Below are 20,183 nucleotides of genomic sequence, written 5' to 3'. Positions count from 1 at the left end.
CCATCATAGGTCCATCCGTCTCGGCGGCCGGATCGTCCTCCTCGATCTCCTCAGTTCGGGCGGTGGTGCGGCGGGCACGGACGTCCCGGTTGAGGGCACATCCGGGAGCACAGCGGTCGGAGCTTCGGTCCGGGTCGGGGCAGAGGAACTAGGCAGGGCCGGGGGTAGCGGAGCCGGCGCCGGCGGGGTGTGTAAAGGGGGGGTGCACGGTAGGAGCTCACCAACGGGTGGTAGGGCCAGAAGGGGGTGTGTTGTAGGGGGCGACGGGTCCTGCAGGGGAGCGGCGCGGGAAGGGGCGTCTGTGGTGGAGGATCCAGCGGGCGCCAGATCCCGGAGGGAAACCATATCTTGCCTGCCGTCGGAGTACTCCACGTAGGCGTAACTGGGGTTGGCGTGGAGCAGTCGGACCTTTTCAACTAGGGGGTCCGTTTTATGGCTCCTCGCGTGCCTCCAGAGAAGAACAGGTCCCGGAGCCGTCAGCCAAGGTGGAAGCGAGACCCCGGAGGTAGACTTCCTGGGGAAGAGAAACAATCGCTCATGAGGGGTCTCATTTGTGGCCATGCAGAGGAGTGACCTAATGGAGTGTAGGGCATCGGGTAGGACCTCCTGCCAGCGGGTGGTTGGGAGATTCCTCGACCGCAGGGCCAGAAGGACAGCCTTCCACACGGTCGCGTTCTCCCTCTCCATCTGCCCGTTTCCCCGTGGGTTATAGCTGGTCGTTCTGCTCGAGGCGATGCCTTTGCTGAGCAGATACTGACGCAGTTCATCGCTCATGAACGATGTACCCCGGTCGCTGTGGATATAAGCAGGGAAACCAAACAGGGTGAAGATGCTGTGCAGTGCCTTAATCACCGTGGCTGAGGTCATGTCGGTGCAGGGAATGGCGAATGGGAAACGGGAGAACTATTCGATCACGGTGAGGAAATAGGCATAACGGTTGGTGGACGGGAGGGGCCCCTTGAAGTCCACGCTCAGTCGCTCAAAGGGGCCCGAGGCCTTCACGAGCCGAACCTTGTCTGGCCGATAGAAGTGCGGTTTGCACTCCGCACAGACCTGGCAGGCCCTGACCATGGCCTTGACCTCCTTGGTTGAGTAAGGTAGGTTGCGGGACTTGATGAAATGGACGAGCCGGGTAACCCCCGGGTGGCAGAGGTCATTGTGGATGGCTTGCAGGCGGTCCTCCTGCGCATTGGCGCATGTGCCGCGGGACAGGGCATCTGGGGGCTCGTTGAGCTCCCCTGGACGATACTTGATATCGTACGAGTAGGTGGAGAGTTCGATCCTCCACCTCAAAATTTTATCGTTTTTTATTTTGCCCCGTTGCGTGTTATCGAACATATAGGCGACCGACCGTTGGTCGGTGACGAGGGTAAACCTCCTACCGACGAGGTAGTGTCTCCAGCGCCGCACAGCCTCCACAATGGCTTGTGCCTCCTTTTCGACTGCAGAGTGTCGAATCTCGGAGGCGGTGAGGGTTCGGGAGAAGAACGCTACTGGTCTGCCTCCTTGATTGAGGGTAGCAGCCAGGGCGATGTCTGATGCATCGCTCTCTACCTGGAAAGGGATGGTTTCGTCCACCGCGTGCATGTCGGCCTTGATGCGGTTGAAGGCCAATTGAGCCTCAGTCGAGAGGGGAAAAGTGGTGGTCTTTAGGAGTGGGCGGGCTTTGTCCGCATACTTGGGGACCCACTGGGCGTAATAGGAGAAAAGCCCCAAGCACCGTTTGAGGGCCTTGAGGCTGCGGGGGAGAGGGAGTTCCTTAAGGGGGCGCATGCGGTCGGGGTCGGGACCTAGGACCCCGTCTTCCACGACATAGCCGAGGATGGCCAGCCGGGTGGTGTGGAAAACGCATTTGCCCTCGTTATAGGTCAGGTTAAGGGCTCGGGCGGTCTGGAGGAACTTTTTGAGGTTAGCGTCATGGTCCTGCTGATCATGGCCGCAGATGGTGACATTGTCCAAGTACGGGTATGTATCCCGCAAACCGTACTGGTCCACCATTTGGTCCATTGCCCTTTGAAAGACGGAGACCCCATTTGTGACACCAAAGGGGACCCTGAGGAAGTGGAAGAGCCGGCCGGCTGCTTCGAAGGCAGTATAGGGGCGGTCTTTTGGTCGGATGGGGAGCTGGTGGTAGGCAGATTTGAGGTCGACCGTGGAAAAGACTCGGTATTGGGCGATCCGATTTACCATTTCCGCGATGCGAGGAAGGGGGTACGCATCAAGCTGCGTGAATCGGTTTATGGTCTGGCTATAATCCACGACCATCCGTTTCTTCTCCCCGGACCGGACTACCACCACTTGCGCTCTCCAAGGGCTGTTGCTAGCCTCGATGACCCCCTCTCCCAGTAAACGCTGGACCTCTGACTTGATAAAAGCCATATCTTGGGCACTGTAGCGCCGGCTCCTGGTGGCGACGGGCTTACAGTCGGGAGTGAGGTTAGCGAATAGCGAGGGGGGTGCGACTTTCAGTGTCGCAAGGCAGCACACCGTGAGGGGGGGGCAAGGGTCCGCCGAACTTCAGTGTCAGGCTTCGGTGGCTGCACTGGAAATCCAGTCCGAGCAGCAGGGGGCACAGAGGTGAGGGAGGATATAAAATTTGAAACGGGTGTATTTGGCACCCTGGATCGAGAGATCCGCAATACAGTACCCCGTGATTTGTACCGAGTGGGACCCTGATGCGAGGGCTATGGTTTGGGATGTGGGATGGGTGCGTAGGGAGCAGCGCCTTACCGTTTCAGGGTGGATAAAGCTCTCCGTGCTCCCGGAGTCGAAGAGGCATGCAGTGTCGTGCCCGTTGACCTGGACCTGCATCATGGGGCAGCACGGTAGCCTTGGGGGCAGCACGGTAGCCTTGTGGATAGCACAATTGCTTCACAGCGCCAGGATCCCAGGTTCGATTCCCGGCTTGGGTCACAGTCTGTGCGGAGTCTGCACGTTCTCCCCGTGTCTGCGTGGGTTTCCTCCGGGTGCTCCGGTTTCCCCCCACAGTCCAAAGATGTGCAGGGTAGGTGGATTGGCCATGATAAATTGCCCTTAGTGTCCAAAATTGCCCTTAGTGGTGGGTGGGGTTACTGGGTTATGGGGATCGGATAGAGATGTGGCCTTGGGTAGGGTGCTCTTTCCAAGAGCCGGTGCAGACTCGATGGGCTGAATGGCCTCCTTCTGCACTGTAAATTCTATGTTCTATGTTCTATGGAGTTCTGCAGGTGTTTTGGCCGAGTTTGATCGAGGGTGATCGCACCCAGTCGCGGGTAGTCGGAGTCGTAAAATGGCCGCTGCCGTTGGTCGCACGTGTCGGGTCGAGAAGATGGCCGCCGACCAGATGGGCGTTCCCATGATTTGCACGAGGCTGATGACGCGTCAGAAGAGGACGTGTCGGGTCGGTGCGCAGCAGCATTGCGAGGCCTGCGGGCCTGAGAGCCTGATTTTCGGGCCGGCTGTTCTTTGTTTATCTGGCCCCTGGGTCTGGCCAGGCAGACCCTCGCAAAGTGCCCTTTCTTCCCGCAGTCGCTGCAGATCGCGGAGTGGGCTGGGCAGCGTGGGCGTGGGTGCTGGCCCTGCCCGCAGAAGTAGCAAGGTGTGCCCCCATGGTGAGCGGGTCGCCGCGTGGCGCAGGCCTGTAATACGGGCGAGTCTGAGGAAGTCCGGGGGGGCTGGCAGAGTCCGCGGGGTACGTACCCAAGTTATGTCGGGCCACCTCCAGCGAGGAGGCGAGCGTTAGCGTCTCCTGGAGGTCTTTTGCCCCATTTTCGAGCAGTCGCTGCCGGATGTAGGTCGAGCGGATGCCGGACACGAAAGAATCTCTGATGTGCAGGTTCATATGGCCTTCACCTGTCACATCCTGAGGTCAGACTCCCTGGCCAGCGCGGTGAGTTTCTCAACAAACTCGTCGAGCGATTCCCCCGAGTGCTGCCGGCAGCTAGAGAGCAGATGCCGGGTGTGCACCTCATTGACGGGTTTGACAAACCGCTTGCGGAGCAACTCAATCGCTTCCTCATAAATCGTCGCCTTTTCGAGCGTGGCGGAGATTCTGTGACTCACCCGGGCGTGGAGTAGACGCAGCTTGCGTGGCCCCAGGATGGGAGTCTCTGCGGAGTCCAGGTAGGCCTCGAAGCACCGCAGCTAGTATTTAAAAATTTCCTTTGCCTCCGGCGTTCGTGCTTCCAGATTGAGCTTCTCTGGTTTTAGGCCTGCGTCCATCCTGAATCTAGTTTAGCCTAATAAATTGAGGTACCCTCAATAATGATGCTTAGAGATTAAACTGTAAAGAAGGCTTTATTAGGCTAATAACTATGCTACAGATTTGGACGAGAGCTGACTGCTATACAGACCATGAGGCAGGCCTTTATGTATGGCTCCCAGATGGGCAGAGCCAGAGGCGGAGTCCCCAGGGTTCCAAGCCTGGTCTTAAAGGGGACATCACCTTACATGATGATAAGGCAGTAACTGTTCATCACATGGTGCTACTAATTACACATTAACCCCTTATGTACATGCACATACAGAGATCACTACAGTGATCTCTGGTCAGCCTCAGGGCTCCTTTGACAATGCTATCACAGTTAATATGCCAATAGAAAACATTTGGTTTCCCTTTTTGGCTAGTCGCTAATCTCTTCTCACACTGTCTCTTTGTCCTTTTTATTTTATTTTTAACTTTCTTCTGTTTTCAGCCGGATTCTCCAATGTATTGTCAAGATGACACTTGTCATAAACTGCCTTTTTCTGCTTCATCCTACCTTCTAACTCCTTCACCATCCAATAAGCTTTGGTTTAGATCGGCCTCCTTTTCCCTGTGGGAATGTATCTAATCCGTACCCAAATCATCCCCTCTTTAAATGTCGCCCATTGTTCCATTACATTTAATAATAATAATCTTCATTAGTGTCACAAGTATGCTTACATTAACATCACCTCGTCGCCACACTATGGCGCCTGTTGAGGTACACTGAGGGAGAATTCAGAATGTCCAATTCATCTAGCAACCCGTCTTTTGGGACTTGTGGGAGGAAACTGGAGCACCCGGAGGAAACCCACGCAGACACAGGGAGGACTTCTGTCTCTCAGTCTTTGCTCAGGCCAGATCCAGTCTTAATTTACCGAAATTAGCCCTTATCCAGTTCAGCATTTTAATGCCAAGCTGCCCCTTATTCATGTCCATAATGAATCACAGTCATATGATGCAATGATCCTAAAATGGTCTCCGATTGAATCATTCACCACTTGACCCACTCCAAGGCCAATATTCAGCAATGCCCCTTTCCTTGATGCTCAGGAAACATTTTGCATGAACACACTTTAGCAACTCCAACTAAAGCCCATATTTTGTCAATTAGGATTATTATGATCTTGTTCTTGCAATTTAAAAAATATATATCTTTATTCTCCTCCCTTTTCACATTTTCATCAAATTTACACCCACCAACAAATAATCAACAATAACAAATACAATGTCAATCCCCTGGCCAACAATCCCTTTATCCCACCCACCCCCAAACATACCCCAACATTTTAAATACAGAACACAAAAGAAAATGAATCAAGAATCCACCATCATCCCATACATAATCACCAATAACCTATACATTCCATAGCCCCCCCAACTCCCCCATAATGTTCGATGTCATCCACTTCTTGAAAATGCATGATAAACAAAGCCCATGAGTTGTAGAAAACGTCCATCCTTCCCCTCAACACGAACTTCACTTTCTCAAGCGTTACAAACTCCAGCAGGAGGGCAGCACGGTGGTGCAGTGGTTAGCATTGCTGCCTCATGGCGCCGAGGTCCCAAGTTCGATCCCGGCTCTGGGTCAGTGTCCGTGTGGAGTTTGCACGTTCTCCCCGTGTCTGCGTGGGTTTCGCCCCCACAACCCAAAGATATGCAGGGTCGGTGGACTGGCCACGCTAAATTGCCCCTTAATTGGAAAAGATGAATTGGCTACTCTAAATTTTTTTTAAAAGAAGTTCCAGCAGGTCCCCCCGCCACGCCAAGGCACAGGGCGGAGAAGCTGACCTTCACCCCAAGAGCGCCCGCCTTCAGGCGATCAGCGAGGCGAAGACTATTGTTCTTGCAATTTATCCAATTATCAGCAAAGCTTTTTGTCTGTCTCATACTATTTGGTTGAGTATAATATATGTCCAATGATAGAAACACTCCTTTTCTTATTCCTTAACTCAAAACAAATAGATTCAGCTTTTGCACTGTTGCACAGATCGTTCCTATTTCTAGTACTATTGGGAACCTTTGATTAATATTGCCAACTTTCCTTTCCCCTCACATTCATATTCAGCTCTTAATCCTAGCTTAGGTCCTGTCTCTGAAACATCTATTTTAAAAACTGACATTTCAAACCTGTAACCTTCTTTTGTAAGGGCCACGAAGAATCCAGCACGAGTTTTAAGGATACAAAGTAATAAAATTTATTTACAATAACATATATATATAACAGCAGCAGCAACTTCCCTTGCTGCATATTCCTTCCTGCTGGTCAAGTTCAAGGCCCATCCACAAGCGCGCAAAGCCCTTTTTAGTATAAAAGGTATTCCCCAAGGGAGAATCTTTCTTCTTTGGCTTTGGCTCTCAGCGAAGAGAGAGACCAGCCTAGCAGCTACACCAGACCAAGTAAGTCCCAAGTCAACGCACGCTACGAGATAGACGCTCCTAGTTGCTACCCTGTAAACAGCTCAACCCAACAGCCTCAGAACCGAGCAACGGCCATTGTTCCTCTGACTGAGTGGGCACCCGAAGCTAAGTATAGGCTTTAGTAATAGTGGTAGTTTAGTTTGTAGAGTTTATGCATGAGTAGATTTGACTGTGTGTAAATAAATGAGCATTGCTTTTGAACTTACTTACTGGTGTATCAAGTCTTTGATCAGTATTCGGCTCTGAACCTTGTGGCGGTGTCCAAAGATACCTGGCGACTCTTGAGCAAACATAATTAAACAAAGCCAAATTAAAAGTCAAACAGCCAATTAGCAACAACACACTACCCTGACTTAGAAATGGATCACCATTCTTTATGTCAACATTTTGGAACTCCTTATCTGACAGCATTGTGGGTTACACACCTCACAGACTGCAGCAAGTTCAAAAAGTTGTTGGATCACCAGGAACTTCTGAAGGGAAACTAATTATGGGCATTAAATGTCAGCATTGCAAATGATGCGCTCATCCTGTGATGGGGAAAAAGAATTCACCAGACACATGAAATGCTGTTTCACAAAATTAATGTTTGCATGGTTCTAGTCCTTGGAGGATTATTCTAATAATAAGTAGTTTAGAAATTAGAAATTTCCATTTAATAACCGGAGATATGTGGGGAACCTGGGAGGCATGAGAGTTTTAGGGAGCTACAGTGCAAGTGCTTATTATTTCTGTACATCTGTACATCATAGGATCTCAATCTCTATTTTAAAGCAGACCTTCTTCCCGAAGCAGGCAGATGCTTCAGCTGCCCCAGGGAGGGCCCTATAAAAGGAGTAGCATACAGGGTACAGGCATTAATGGGGGCAGGAAGTCTGCTGACTCCATTTTGAGGTAATTCCCACGTTGGTATCACTAACTTTGTCAAGTTAAAATCAAAATGTTATTAGATTTTTAAAAAGGAAAGCAGTAGTGCCATGCACAAAGACAGAGGGCATGATCTACCAGCCAAACGAGCGAACAAGCGGGCTGGTTAGCTAGCGGGAGAGGCCGAAATCGTAAATCATGCCTGGCACCGATCAGTTTCCAATCTAACCGTCCCGCTCCCGTTAGCGAGATCCCACGTTAGCGAGTATCCCACTGCAGCATGGCGAAAAACCAATGATCACCAATCAAGACCGATCTCCATCCCATTATCAGGAAGGAGCCCCCCCATCGAATGTCCTCCAGTGATCTAACTGCCTCTCCAGTGAGCAGTCACGCATGCCAAAGCTGATTGTCAGTCTCTCACCCTCTCCAGTTTTTAAAATTAATTTATGGGTTGCGGGCATCGCTGGCTAGGCCAGCATTTACTGCCCATCCCTAGTTGCCCTTCAGAAGGAGCTACCTTCTTGATATGGAGGTACACCCCCAGTGCTTTTAGGGAGCGAGTTCCAGGATGTTGCCCCAGCGACAGTGATGGAACGGCAATATGTTTCCAAGTCAGGGTGGTGCGTGACTTGGAGCGGAACCTCCTGGTGGTGGGGTTGCCAGGTAACTGCTGCTTTTGTCACAGAATCACAGAATGCACAGTGCATTCCAAGGAGGCCACTCGGCCCATCTGGTCCACACCGGGCCCTGGAAAGAGCACCCCACCCAAGCCCACACCTCCACCCTATCCCCGTTACCCAGTAACCCCACCCAACCTTTTTGGACACTAAGGGCAATTTAGCATAGCCAATCCACTTAACCTGCACATATTTGGGCTGTGGGAGGAAACCGGAGCACCCGGAGGAAACCCACGCACACATGGGGAGAACGTGCAGACTCCGCACAGATAGTGATCCAAGCCGGGAATTGAACCTAGGACCTGGAGCTGTGAAACAACTGTTGCTAACCACTGTGCTACCGTGCTGCCCTGTCCATCAAGGTGGTAGTGGTCGTGTTGTCTAAGGAACTTTGGTGAGTTATTACAGTGCATCTTGTAGATGAATGACATATTTGTCCTGAATGGTATCAAGCTTCTTGAGAGTTCTTGGATCTGCACTCGTCCAGGCAAATGGAGAGTATTCCAGTACACTCCTGATTTGTGCCTTGTAGATGGTGGACAGGCTTTGGAGAGTCAGGAGGTGAATTATTTGCCGTAGGATTCCTAGCCTTTGACCTGCCCTGGTAGCCAAAGTATCATTGTGTCTAGTCTAGCTCAGTTTCTGATCAATGATAACCCCAAGAATGTTAATTGTGGGGGATTCAGCAATGGTAATGCCGTTGAATGTCAAGGAACGGTGGTTAGATCCTCTCTTGTAGGAGAATGTCATTGCCTGACACTTTTGTGGTGTGAATGTTACTTGCCACTTGTCAGCCTAAGCCTGGATATTGTCCAGGTCTTGTTGCATTTGGACATGAACTGCTTTATTATCTGAGGAGTCGCAAATGGAGATGAACATTGTGCAGTCATCCGCAAGCATCCCCATTTCTGCCCTTACGATGGAAGTACCCGGCAAAACTTTGGGTCACTGACAAGGACAGGGACCAATTGAATCACTTACAAGGGGGCAGGGACTGGAAGCACCGTTGGGTCTAGAGGAGGTCATGGAGTGCGTCAACTCCATGCAATCCAGGAAGGTGCCAGGATCAAATGGGTTGCTGGTCGACTTCTACAAAAGGTTTGTGGTGTTCCTGCCTCCAGAATTGCTGGGGATGTTTAACAACTATATTTTCTGTGATTCTCTGACTCATTGGCGAGGGGGCTTTACCGCCCACATTTACACAGGCTTCAATCTCATTAATTCTGAAGAAAGATGGAGTGTGGGTCATAGAGACCTATCTCACTTCTGAACACCGACACAAAGGGTTTAGTGAAGGTTCTGGAAAGATGACTGGAGTTGCTTGCCAGAAGTGATTGCGGAGGACCAAACCGGATTTGTTAAAGGCCGACAACTGCCGGCTAACATCAGATTCCCGTTGAATGCTGCCATGTCCCCACCCAGGGAGGGCACACCAGAGATGATCATCTCCATGGATGCAGAGGAGGCCTTTGACCGGATGGAGAGGAAATACCTCTTCGAGGTAGTGGAACAGTTTGGGTTTGGGCCAGTGTTCGTCTCGTGGGTGGAACTGCTTTACAGCGCTCCCATGGCAAGCGTCCGGACGAACGGCACCAGCGCAGACAAATTCCAGTTGGTCAGGGGTATGAGGCAGGAATGCTGGTTGTCCCCACTCCTGTTCACTTTGGTAGTTGAGCCACTGGTGATCACGCTCAGGTCGTTAGGTGGATGGAGAGGCAGGGAGCACAGAGAGTCCCTCTATGCGGTTGACTTGTTTCTCTAAATCTCGGACCCCTTAGCCAGCATGGGAAAGATAATGGAGTTCCTGAGGGAGTTTGGAGCCTTCTGGATTACTATTGGGCAGCGAATGTGGAAAGGGTGCAGGGTTGGCTTGGGAGCCAGGGATGGAGTGGGTGCAGATGGAGGAAGCATCATGTCCAGGGACGTCCCTGTGGGAACTGGTTGCTGCTCCTCTCCAACGTTCTCCCCGGCCAGGTTCTCAATCAGCTCGGTGGTGGTGCCGTTGTTGAAGAACTGGAACCAATTCGGGCACCATTTCAAGTTGAGGGGTTATCCATCTTGACACCAATTTGTGACAACCATAGATTAATTCGGTGGGAATGAACACTACCTATAAAACTTGGAAGAGAGAGGAGGGGGTGATGAGGTTTAGGGACATGTACGTGGATGGTAGGTTTGCAAGTCTGCAGGAACTGATGGAGATGTTTCAACTACCGAACGAGAATAAGTTCAAATACCTCCAGATACAGGATTTTCTCTGCAAAGAGGCCCCCTCGTTCCCTCAGTTGCCTAAGTACACCTTGCTGGACAGAATTTTATTACAGGATGAATTGGGAGAGGGGAAGATCTCAGACATATACGGCCAACTGCGGGAGGAAGTAAGGGCCCCATTGGACAAGACCAGGGAGAAGTGAAAGGAGGAATTGGGCCTCGAGCTAGAAGGAGGGCTTTGGAGTAAGATCCTATACAGAGTTAATTCCACCTACTCTTGCGCTAGGCTGGGCCTGGAACAACTGAAGGTGGTGCATAGGGTACACCTGACCAAAGCGGGCATGAGTTGTTTCTTCCCTGGGATGGAGGATAGATGCGAGCGATGCCAGAGGGGGCTGGCGAACCCACATGTTCTGGTGCTGCCCAAAATTGGTTGACTTCTGTGCCTCGTTCTTCGAGACCATGTCTGAGATCGTGGAGGTTAGGACGGAGCCACGTGATCTGATGGCGATCTTCGGGGTGTCGGACCGGCTGGAGGTTTTTGAGGGGCAGGGGCGGATGTTGTGGCCTTCACCTCCCTGCTATCCCGGTGATGAGTCCTGCTTGGCTAGAGATCGGCAGTGCCACCTCGAGCCTCAGACTGGCTGGCAGAATTCCTGACATTGGAGAAAATTAAATTTGATTTCAGAGGGTGGGAGGAAAGGTTCCGCTCCAGTCGGGAGCGGTTCATCGCCGTCTTTAAGGACTTGTTTGTGACCAGCAACTGGGGTGGGGGTGGTGGTGGTTGGGTGGCATTGTTTACGCTGTTAAACCGAAACAAAACACTGTTTGCATTACCTTTACCCATTCTATTGTTGTGCATGAGTTGTATTGCCTTCTTTTTGTTTTGCTACGTTTGGAATCAAGATATTTTTTTTAAAGGTGAAGACGATGAGCAAATTGTTACACAAAATATTCACTTAGTGTCTCCCTAATTGGTTTCACTGATTCAGCGCATGTGGGCGTTGTTGGCTAGGCCAGCATTTATTACCCATCCCTAATTTCCCTTGAGAAGGTGGTGGGGGGCTGCCTTCTTGAACCATTGCAGTTCTTATGGTGTAGGTATACCCACTGTGCTGTTAGGGAGGGTGTGTCAGGATTCTGACCCAACGACAGTGAAGGAACAACGATATATTTCCAAGTCAGGGTAATGAGTGGCTCAAAGGGAGCCTCCAGGTGATGTTGACCCATGCATCCGCTGCCATTGCCCTTCTAGATGGGGTTTGGAATATGATGTCCAATGAGTCTTTGGTGTGTTTCTGCAACCCATCTTGTAGATGGTACACACAGCTGCCACTGGTAGTCGGCGGTGGATCAATGTTGGTGGATAGGGTGCCAATCAAGTGGGCAGCTTTGTCCTGGCTGGTGTCAAGTTTCTTAAGTGTTGTTAGAGCTGCACACATCCAGGCAAGTGGGGGAATATTCCATTACACTCCTGACTTGTGCCTTGTAGATAGTGAACAGGCTTTTGGGTAGTCACGAGGTGAGTTACTCGCTGCGGGATTTCTAGCCTCTGACTTACTCCTGTAGCCACAGTATTTATATGGCTAGTCCAGTTCAGTTTCTTAATGGCAAGGATTTTAGAAGGATATGAAGATTAAAAGAGGGTCAGATAGGGGTGTGTTTTCTCCCCAGATTTATTCAGTTTGTGTAGTGAAAATGTTCTGAGAGATTGGGTTAGGGTTCCTGGATTATTGGTTGGAGGTTAAAACCTTAATAATATAAGATATAACTGCCTGTATCTGTATTCTCCTCCAGCCCCACAACCCTCTCTAATATCTGCGCTTTCTAATTATGGCCTTTCGTACTCTCCCAATTATAATTCTTCACCATTGGTGGGCATGCACTCAGTTGCTTACAATCCCCTAACTCTGGAATTCCCTCCCCAAACTCTCTAGCTTACTTTCCACAAGACATTCTTTAGTTTTTGGTAATCTCTCCTGGGACGCGATTCTCCGACCCCCCACCGGGTCGGAGAATCGCCGGTGGCCGGCGTGAATCTCACCCCCGCCATGTCACGAATTCTCTGCCACCGGTGATTCGGCGGGGGCGGGAATCACGCCGCGCCGGTCGGCGGGCATCCCCCGGCAATTCTCCGGTCCGCGATGGGCCGAAGTCCCGCCGCTGTCAACCCACGCCAGCCGGCGCAGATTGAACTGCCTTTGGGACAGCGGGACACGGCGGGCGGGCTCCGGGGTCCTGGAGGGGGGCGCGGGGCGATCTGGCCCCAGGGGGTGCCCCCACGGTGGCCTGGCCCACGATCGGGGCCCACCGATCTGTGGGCGGGCCTGTGCCATGTGCCATTTTCCTTCCGCCTTCACCACGGTCTCCACTATGGCGGAGGCGGAAGAGACCCCCTCCACTGCGCATGCGCGGGGATGCCGTGAGCGGCCGCTGACTCCCGCACATGCGCTGCAAGGCAAAGTCATTTTCCGCCAGCTGGCAGGGCGGAAATCAGTCCGGCGCGGGCCTAGCCCCTCAAGGTGAGGGCTCGGCCCCTCAAGATGTGGAGAATTCCGAACCTTTGGGGCGGCGAGATGCCAGACTGATTCGCGCCGTTTTTGGCGCCGGTTGGCGGACATCGCGCCGATTAAGGAGAATCCCGCCCCTGATGTCTCCTCCTGTGGCTCGGTGTCATTCATTGTTCTATAATTCTCCGATGAAGCTTCTTGGGACATTGCACCTTTAACGTAATGAAATCTAAACAAAAGCTGTTAGTAAAAAAAATGTTAAATATGAAAATGTGAGAAGTGGGTTTTGAGCTATGATATAATTTGAATTTAGATAGTATGTACAAAACACACTGAACTTCATTTAAGATTTTATGGTTTATACGATTCCCCAAGATCAAGGTCCCCGGGGTAGAAGACTTGCTCATTGAGAGCTGCCAGTCAACCAGAAGGTGGCAACACCTTGTACTCAGAAGCGCCACCAGGGATGAAGAGGCTACAGCCGGCATGACATCCAACAAAGGCCTTGGATCCCAGAGGAACCCAGGAAGTGATAGCGGGTAGTGGGTTGTGGGGTTAAAGTCATCAGTTCGGTCACAACATTTCGTCATCTTGGCAGTTTGAGAGGCTTTGTGGCGGAGTTACCAATTCTGTGCAACAATTGTGCAAGTTTTATTCTCCTGCTGACACGCAATTCTCAACATGTGCTCCTTACATGACTTCGATAAAAGTGACATGTTTCATTCAGATGCGTAATTGACACTTCACCGTGGCTGTTACGTATTTTGTTAGGAAATAGCGATCGTTACATCAGTTGCATCTGTATTTGTGAGTATTGGGAACACCCTATAGTTTTAAGTTGAATTTGCATTCTATGCATTCTATGCTCGGTTCGAGCAGGTAACAAACAATCCGCTGGCGAGTGCCCCAGCAGCCCATAATTCACCCATACCCACCATCACAGCTTCTGAAGTCAGATTGGCCTTCCTGAAAGTGAACCCTCGGAAGGCGACGGGCCCAGACGGGATCCCTGGTCGTGCACTCAGAGCCTGCGCGGACCAGCTGGCAGAGGTATTCGCGGACAAATTTAACCTGTCCCTACTCCACTCCGAGGTCCCCACCTGCTTCAAGAAGACCACCATCATACCGGTACCAAAGAAGAACCAGGCAACCTGCCTCAATGACTACCGACCAGTGGCCCTGACTTCAGTCGGAATGAAGTGCTTCGAGAGGTTGATCATGAAGCGCATCACATCCATACTCCCAGAACGCTTTGATCCATTGCAATTCGCATACCGCTGCAACCGGTCCACATCAGGCACCATTTCCCTGGACCTACACTCATCCCTAGAGCATCTCGAAAACAAGGACTCCTACATTAGACTCCTATTTATTGACTACAGCTCCGCCTTCAACACTATAATCCCAGCAAAGCTCACATCAAAGCTCCAAAACCTAGGACTTGGCTCCCCACTCTGCAACTGGATCCCCGATTTTCTGACCAACAGACTACAATCAGTAAGAATGAACAACAACACCTCCTCCACAATAGTCCTCAACACCGGCGCCCCGCAAGGCTGCGTACTTAGCCCCCTACTCTACTCCCTGTACACACACGACTGCATGGCAAAACTTGGTTCCAACTCCATCTACAAGTTTGCTGCCGATACGACCATAGTGGGCCGGATCTCGAATAACGATGAGTCCGAATACAGGAGGGAGATAGAGAACCTAGTGGAGTGATGTAGCGTCAACAATCTCTCCCTCAATGCCAGCAAAACTAAAGAGCTGGTCATTGACTTCAGCAAGCAAAGTACTGTACACACCCCTGTCAGCATCAACGGGGCCGAGGTGGAGATGTTTAGCAGTTTCAAATTCCTAGGGGTGCACATCTCCAAAAATCTGTCCTGGTCCACCCACGTCAACGCTACCACCAAGAAAGCACAACAGCGCCTATACTTCCTCAGGAAACTAAGGAAATTCGGCATGTCCACATGCATCACAGCCTGGTTTGGCAACTGCTTGGCCCAGGACCGCAAGAAACTTCAGAGAGTCGTGAACACCGCCCAGTCCATCACACGAACCTGCCTCCCATCCATTGACTCCATCTACACCTCCCGCTGCCTGGGGAAAATGGGCAGTATAATCAAAGATCCCTCCCACCCGGCTTACTCACTCTTCCAACTTCTTCCATCGGGCATGAGATACAGAAGCCTGAGAACACGCACGAACAGACTCAAAAACAGCTTCTTCCCCACTGTCACCAGACTCCTAAATGACCCTCTTATGGACTGATTTCATTAACACTAAACCCTGTCTGCTTCATCCGATGCCAGTGCTTATGTAGTTACATTGTATATGTTGTGTTGCCCTATTATGTATTTTCTTTTATTCCTTTTTCTTCTCATGTACTTAATGATCTGTTGAGCTGCTTGCAGAAAAATACTTTTCACTGTACCTCGGTACACGTGACAATAAACAAACCCAATCCAATTTATATTTCTGTATTCGTGTGTTAAGAAAGGAGGAACCTGGGTTGTGGTTTAACTTCTTAAAGTTTCCTGTAAGTCTGTGAGTTTGTTTGTGAACCTGCATTTTAATGAGGCGTTATGACCTCTGAAGAGGGGAACTGGGTTATCAAAGGGTGAGGAGGGGTGGGGGGTGGGTAGTGATTTAAGGAAGTTAAAACAAAGTTGAAAAAACTGAGCTGCTGCCTTGCAGCAGGGGACCCACACAGACACAGGGAGAAATAGAAAACAGTTTTGATTCAATTGGAAGACGGTATAAGGATGTGCTAGACAAAGGAGGAGGAGCTGCAGAAAGCAGATTTTTCAAAAGAAAGTCCCAGAAACCAGGGACAAAAATAAAGTCCATGGAGACACTTAAATCAAGGAACAAAAACAGGAATCTTAACAAGGTCCTGTTCAGTGGGGAGACAGCGGGGTAGTGGTTATTGCCCAGAGACCCAGAGTCTTGCTCTCGGGGCCCGAGTTCGAATCATCATCATAGATATCACCATAGAATATCATCATAGAATTTACAGTGCAGAAGGAGGCCATTCAGCCCATCGAGTCTGCACCGGCTCTTGGAAAGAGCACCCTACCCAAGGTCAACACTTCCACACTATCCCCATAACCCAGTAACCCCACCCAGCTCTAAGGGCAATTTTGGACACTAAGGGCAATTTATCATGGCCAATCCACCTAACCTGCACATCTTTGGACTGTGGGAGGAATCCGGAGCACCCGGAGGAAACCCACGCAGACACGGGGAGGATGTGCAGACTCCGCACAGACAGGGACCCAAGCTGGAATCGAACCTGGGACCCTGGAGCTGTGAAGCAATTGTGCTATCCACAATGCTACCGTGCTGCCCATGGAATCCCCCCATGGCAGATGGTGAAATTTGAATGCAATAAAAATATGGAATTAAAAGTCTAATGATGACCATGAAACCATTGTCAATTGTCGTAAAAACCCATCTGGTTCACCAATGTCCTTTAGGGAAGGAAATCTGCCGTCCTTACCTGGTCTGGCCTACATGTGACTCCAGACCCACAGAAATGTGGTTGACCCTTCAATGCCTTCAGGGGTGGGCAATAAATGCTGGCCCAGCCAGCGGCGCACACATCCCATGGACAAATTATTAAAAAAGAACCTAAAGTAAGGAACAGAGGAAAAGGCACCAAATTAAAGAGTGAAAGCTGAAGGGAGCAGTGTAAAGTTAAAATGGGCTTACAAGAAGCCAGGAGATGTGAGCGGGCAGCCAAAGATAGGTGAATGCTAATGACGGGCCTGTGAAGCAGCAGTGTTCTGTCAGCATGACGAGTATCTGAGGGTGAAAGCTGAAGCTTAAATGCAGGTAGCAATCCAGGGGAGAGGAAATTCAGACGGAGGGATCGAAAGTGGAGAGAAAGCATTGTTTAGGAGAAGATTTGAAACTGAGTTCTTCGAGCTTTGAGGTTGGAAACCCTTGGGAGAAAGATCGAGTTTTGCGAGACAGTTTGGCTCATGGTGTCACAAGCATATGAACAAAGAACAAAGAACAAAGAAATGTACAGCACAGGAACAGGCCCTTCGGCCCTCCAAGCCTGTGCCGACCATGCTGCCCGACTAAACTATAATCTTCTACACTTCCTGGTTCCGTATCCCTCTATTCCCATCCAATTCATGTATTTCTTAAGATGCCCCTTAAATGTCACTATCGTCCCTGCTTCCACCACCTCCTCCGGCAGCGAGTTCCAGGCACCCACTACCCTCGGTGTAAAAAACTTGCCTCGTACATCTCTAAACCTTACCCCTCGCACCTTAAACCCTCGTAATTGACCCCTCTATCCTGGGAAAAAGCCTCTGACTATCCACTCTGTCTATGCCCCTCATAATTTTGTAGACCTCTATCAGGCCACCCCTCAACCTCCTTCGTTCCAGTGAGAACAAACCGAGTTTATTCAACCTCTCCTCATAGCTAATGCCCTCCATACCAGGCAACATCCTGGTAAATCTCTTCTGCACCCTCTCTAAAGCCTCCACATCCTTTAGGTAGTGTGGCGACCAGAATTGAACACTATACTCCAAGTGTGGCCGAACTAAGGTTCTATACAGCTGCAACATGACTTGCCAATTCTTATACTCAATGCCCCGGCCAATGAAGGCAAGCATGCCGTATGCCTTTTTGACTACCTTCTCCACCTGTGTTGCCCCTTTCAGTGACCTGTGGACCTGTACACCTAGATCTCTCTGACTGTCAATACTCTTGAGGGTTCTACCATTCACTGTATATTCCCTACCTGCATTAGACCTCCCAAAATGCATTACCTCACATTTGTCCAGATTAATGAGGACAGTTGATTAGAGATCCATAGAAGTTGCTTTGGGGTGGCAACTGTCACTTGGTTTCAGAGTGTGGTGTATCCGATGACAGGTTGCCTATGGGTTTACATTGACTGTGTACTTGCTGTGAACAAAGGGTAGAAGATTGATTTTATAACTCGTGTTATCCTTAAGGACCTGTATCATAGAATCATAGAATTTACAGTGCAGAAGGAGGTCATTTGGCCCATCGAGTCTGCACGGCCCCTGTAAAGAGCACCCTACCCAAGCCCACACCTCCACCCATCTCCGTAACCCAGTAACCCCACCTAATCTTTTTGGACACTAAGGGCAATTTAGCACGGCCAATCCACCTAACCTGCACAGCTTTGGACTGTGGGAGGAAACCGGAGCACCCGGAGGAAACCCATGCACACACGGGGAGAACGTGCAGTCTCCGCACAGACAGTGACCCAAGCCGGGAATCGAACCTGTGACCGTGGAGCTGTGAAGCAACAGTGCTAACCACTATGCTATCGTGCCACCCATTGTGCCCGCTGAGTTACCTGTAATGGTACTGTTGTGGGTGAAGGAGTAGTGTGATGCAGTTTATCTTTTAATGAATATTTATTTTCTTGTTAAAAGTTCATCAGCAGACTCCTGTGACTCTGCGCAGTAGCCACCCTTCACATTTCTAAACACCAAAAAAAGCCAGGATCACTCCAGGTTCCACCCTGGGATCTGGCTTGTCCAGTAGTAACGTCATTTGGCAGCATGATGGTTTGCAGAAATTAGGGGCAACATTTTTCAGCCCTTCCCAATGGCGGGATCTTTCAGTCCTGCTACCAAACGACAGGTTCCCCGGCGGCAGGATGGGCGAGTCACGCAAAATGCTGTAGACATTGGTGGAATTGGAATATCCCAGTGGTGGCCAATGGCGGGCTGCCTCCGCTGCCGGAAAACATGCCACAGAGGAGGGCGAGCGTCCTGCAAAATTCCACCCTGCATGTTTAATGTGGAAATCAATATTTATACATTAGTTGAAAAAAATTAACAATAATAACACGTGGAAAATGTGAAGTGATAGTTTTGTGGTTGGCATGTAACCTCTTTAACTTAATTTATTCTCACCTGACAAACATTTATCTATTGACCTATATCTTATAAATATTTGGGGTGGCACGGTGGTACAGTGGTTAGCACTGCTGCCTCACAGCTCCAGGGTCCCAGGTTCGATTCCAGCCTCGGGTGACTGTGTGGAGTTTGCACATTCTCCCCGTGTCTGGGTGGGGTCCTCCGGGTGCTCTGGTTTCCTCCCACAGTCCAAAGATGTGCCGGTTAGGTGGATTGGCCAGGCTAAATTGTCTCTTAGTGTCTAAAAGGTTTGGTGGTGTTACTGGGTTACGGGGGGCTGTGGCCACCTAAATTGGCCAGCTCCCGATTTAAAATGGCGAACGGCAAAGGCTGATGGGAAAGTCAGCCAACTTAGACAGAAACCAGCAGCTGCAGGTTTGCTGTGTATTTACCTCGGCAAAGGCCAGACAACATCGATACCAGCGGCCATCAGCATAACAAAGTAGCAGCCATCTGCATACTGATGAGCAATCCCCGGGAACAATAAGTAGCATTTTGGACACACAAAGCAAAGCCAGACTCCTCGGCGCCAGCAGGTGCCAACACAAAGGAGGTGAACGAGCACCTCAAGACCGCCCATCGATCAGGGAACCGCCCCAGTATTGGAGAAATCAAACCAAGCGATTGTGGCAAAGTCCAATCACTTGGAACCAGGTACAGGGTCCGCCCCGAAAGGCGGGAAGCCCCTGGGGACTATAAGAGTTAAGCCCCAAGTTCAAATCAGTCTCTCTTCAGCTCTCTTCACCTCTGCGTCCTGTTCGGGTCACCCAGCAACACGAACCAACATTGACCGTGACCGGTGCAGTGACCCCCGAACAAAGTAAGTCTTAATTCAACGCTCGCTACGAGATAGGCGCTCCTAGCTACCAATCCATACCAACTTCGAATCCCGCAGACTCAGAAAGGCCATTTGTTCCCCTGACCTGGTGGGCCAGTCCGAAGTTAAGTATAGACCTGTTAGTTGTAGAAGTAGCTTAGACGTAGAATTTGTGCATGAGTAGCGATTACTGTGTACAATAAATGTGCTTTGATTTGAATCTTACTAATCTGTGTATTGGGTTATTGATCATTACTCGGACTTGAACCTTGTGACGGTATCATAAAGATACCTGGCGACTCGAGAGCAAAGGTAATAAAACAGAGCAATTGAACCAAAGAGAAAGTTAGCAACAGGGGATAGGTTGGAGGCGTGGGCTTAAGTAGGGTGCTCTTTCCAGGGGCCGGTGCAAACCCGATGGGCCAAATGGCCTCCTTCTGCACTGTAAATTCTATGGTTCCAAAATTTGAAAAATGGTACATTTAGTAACAAAGATGCTATAGTGGGTGAAACTCTATTTCAGAGAAAAAGCAA

General features: G+C 50.3%; 1 protein-coding gene across 2 annotated transcripts in view; it reads right to left on the bottom strand.

Annotated features, from left to right (window-relative positions):
- The window catches only part of accs (1-aminocyclopropane-1-carboxylate synthase homolog (Arabidopsis)(non-functional)), a 126,509-nt gene extending 119,593 nt beyond the window's left edge, over window positions 1-6,916 (bottom strand). For both annotated transcript variants that reach the window (XM_072466570.1, XM_072466572.1), the window contains exon 1: window positions 6,854-6,916. The gene's annotated coding sequence lies outside the window, so the exon portion shown is untranslated. The remainder of the gene's footprint in view (window positions 1-6,853) is intronic.
- Between the last annotated feature and the right edge of the window lie 13,267 nt (window positions 6,917-20,183).

The sequence above is a fragment of the Scyliorhinus torazame genome, chromosome 10, assembly GCF_047496885.1.
Source record: "Scyliorhinus torazame isolate Kashiwa2021f chromosome 10, sScyTor2.1, whole genome shotgun sequence".
Taxonomy (NCBI): Eukaryota; Metazoa; Chordata; class Chondrichthyes; order Carcharhiniformes; family Scyliorhinidae; genus Scyliorhinus; species Scyliorhinus torazame.
The sequence above is the reverse complement of the archived record's forward strand: the minus strand, read 5'-3'. Positions and strand labels throughout refer to the sequence as shown.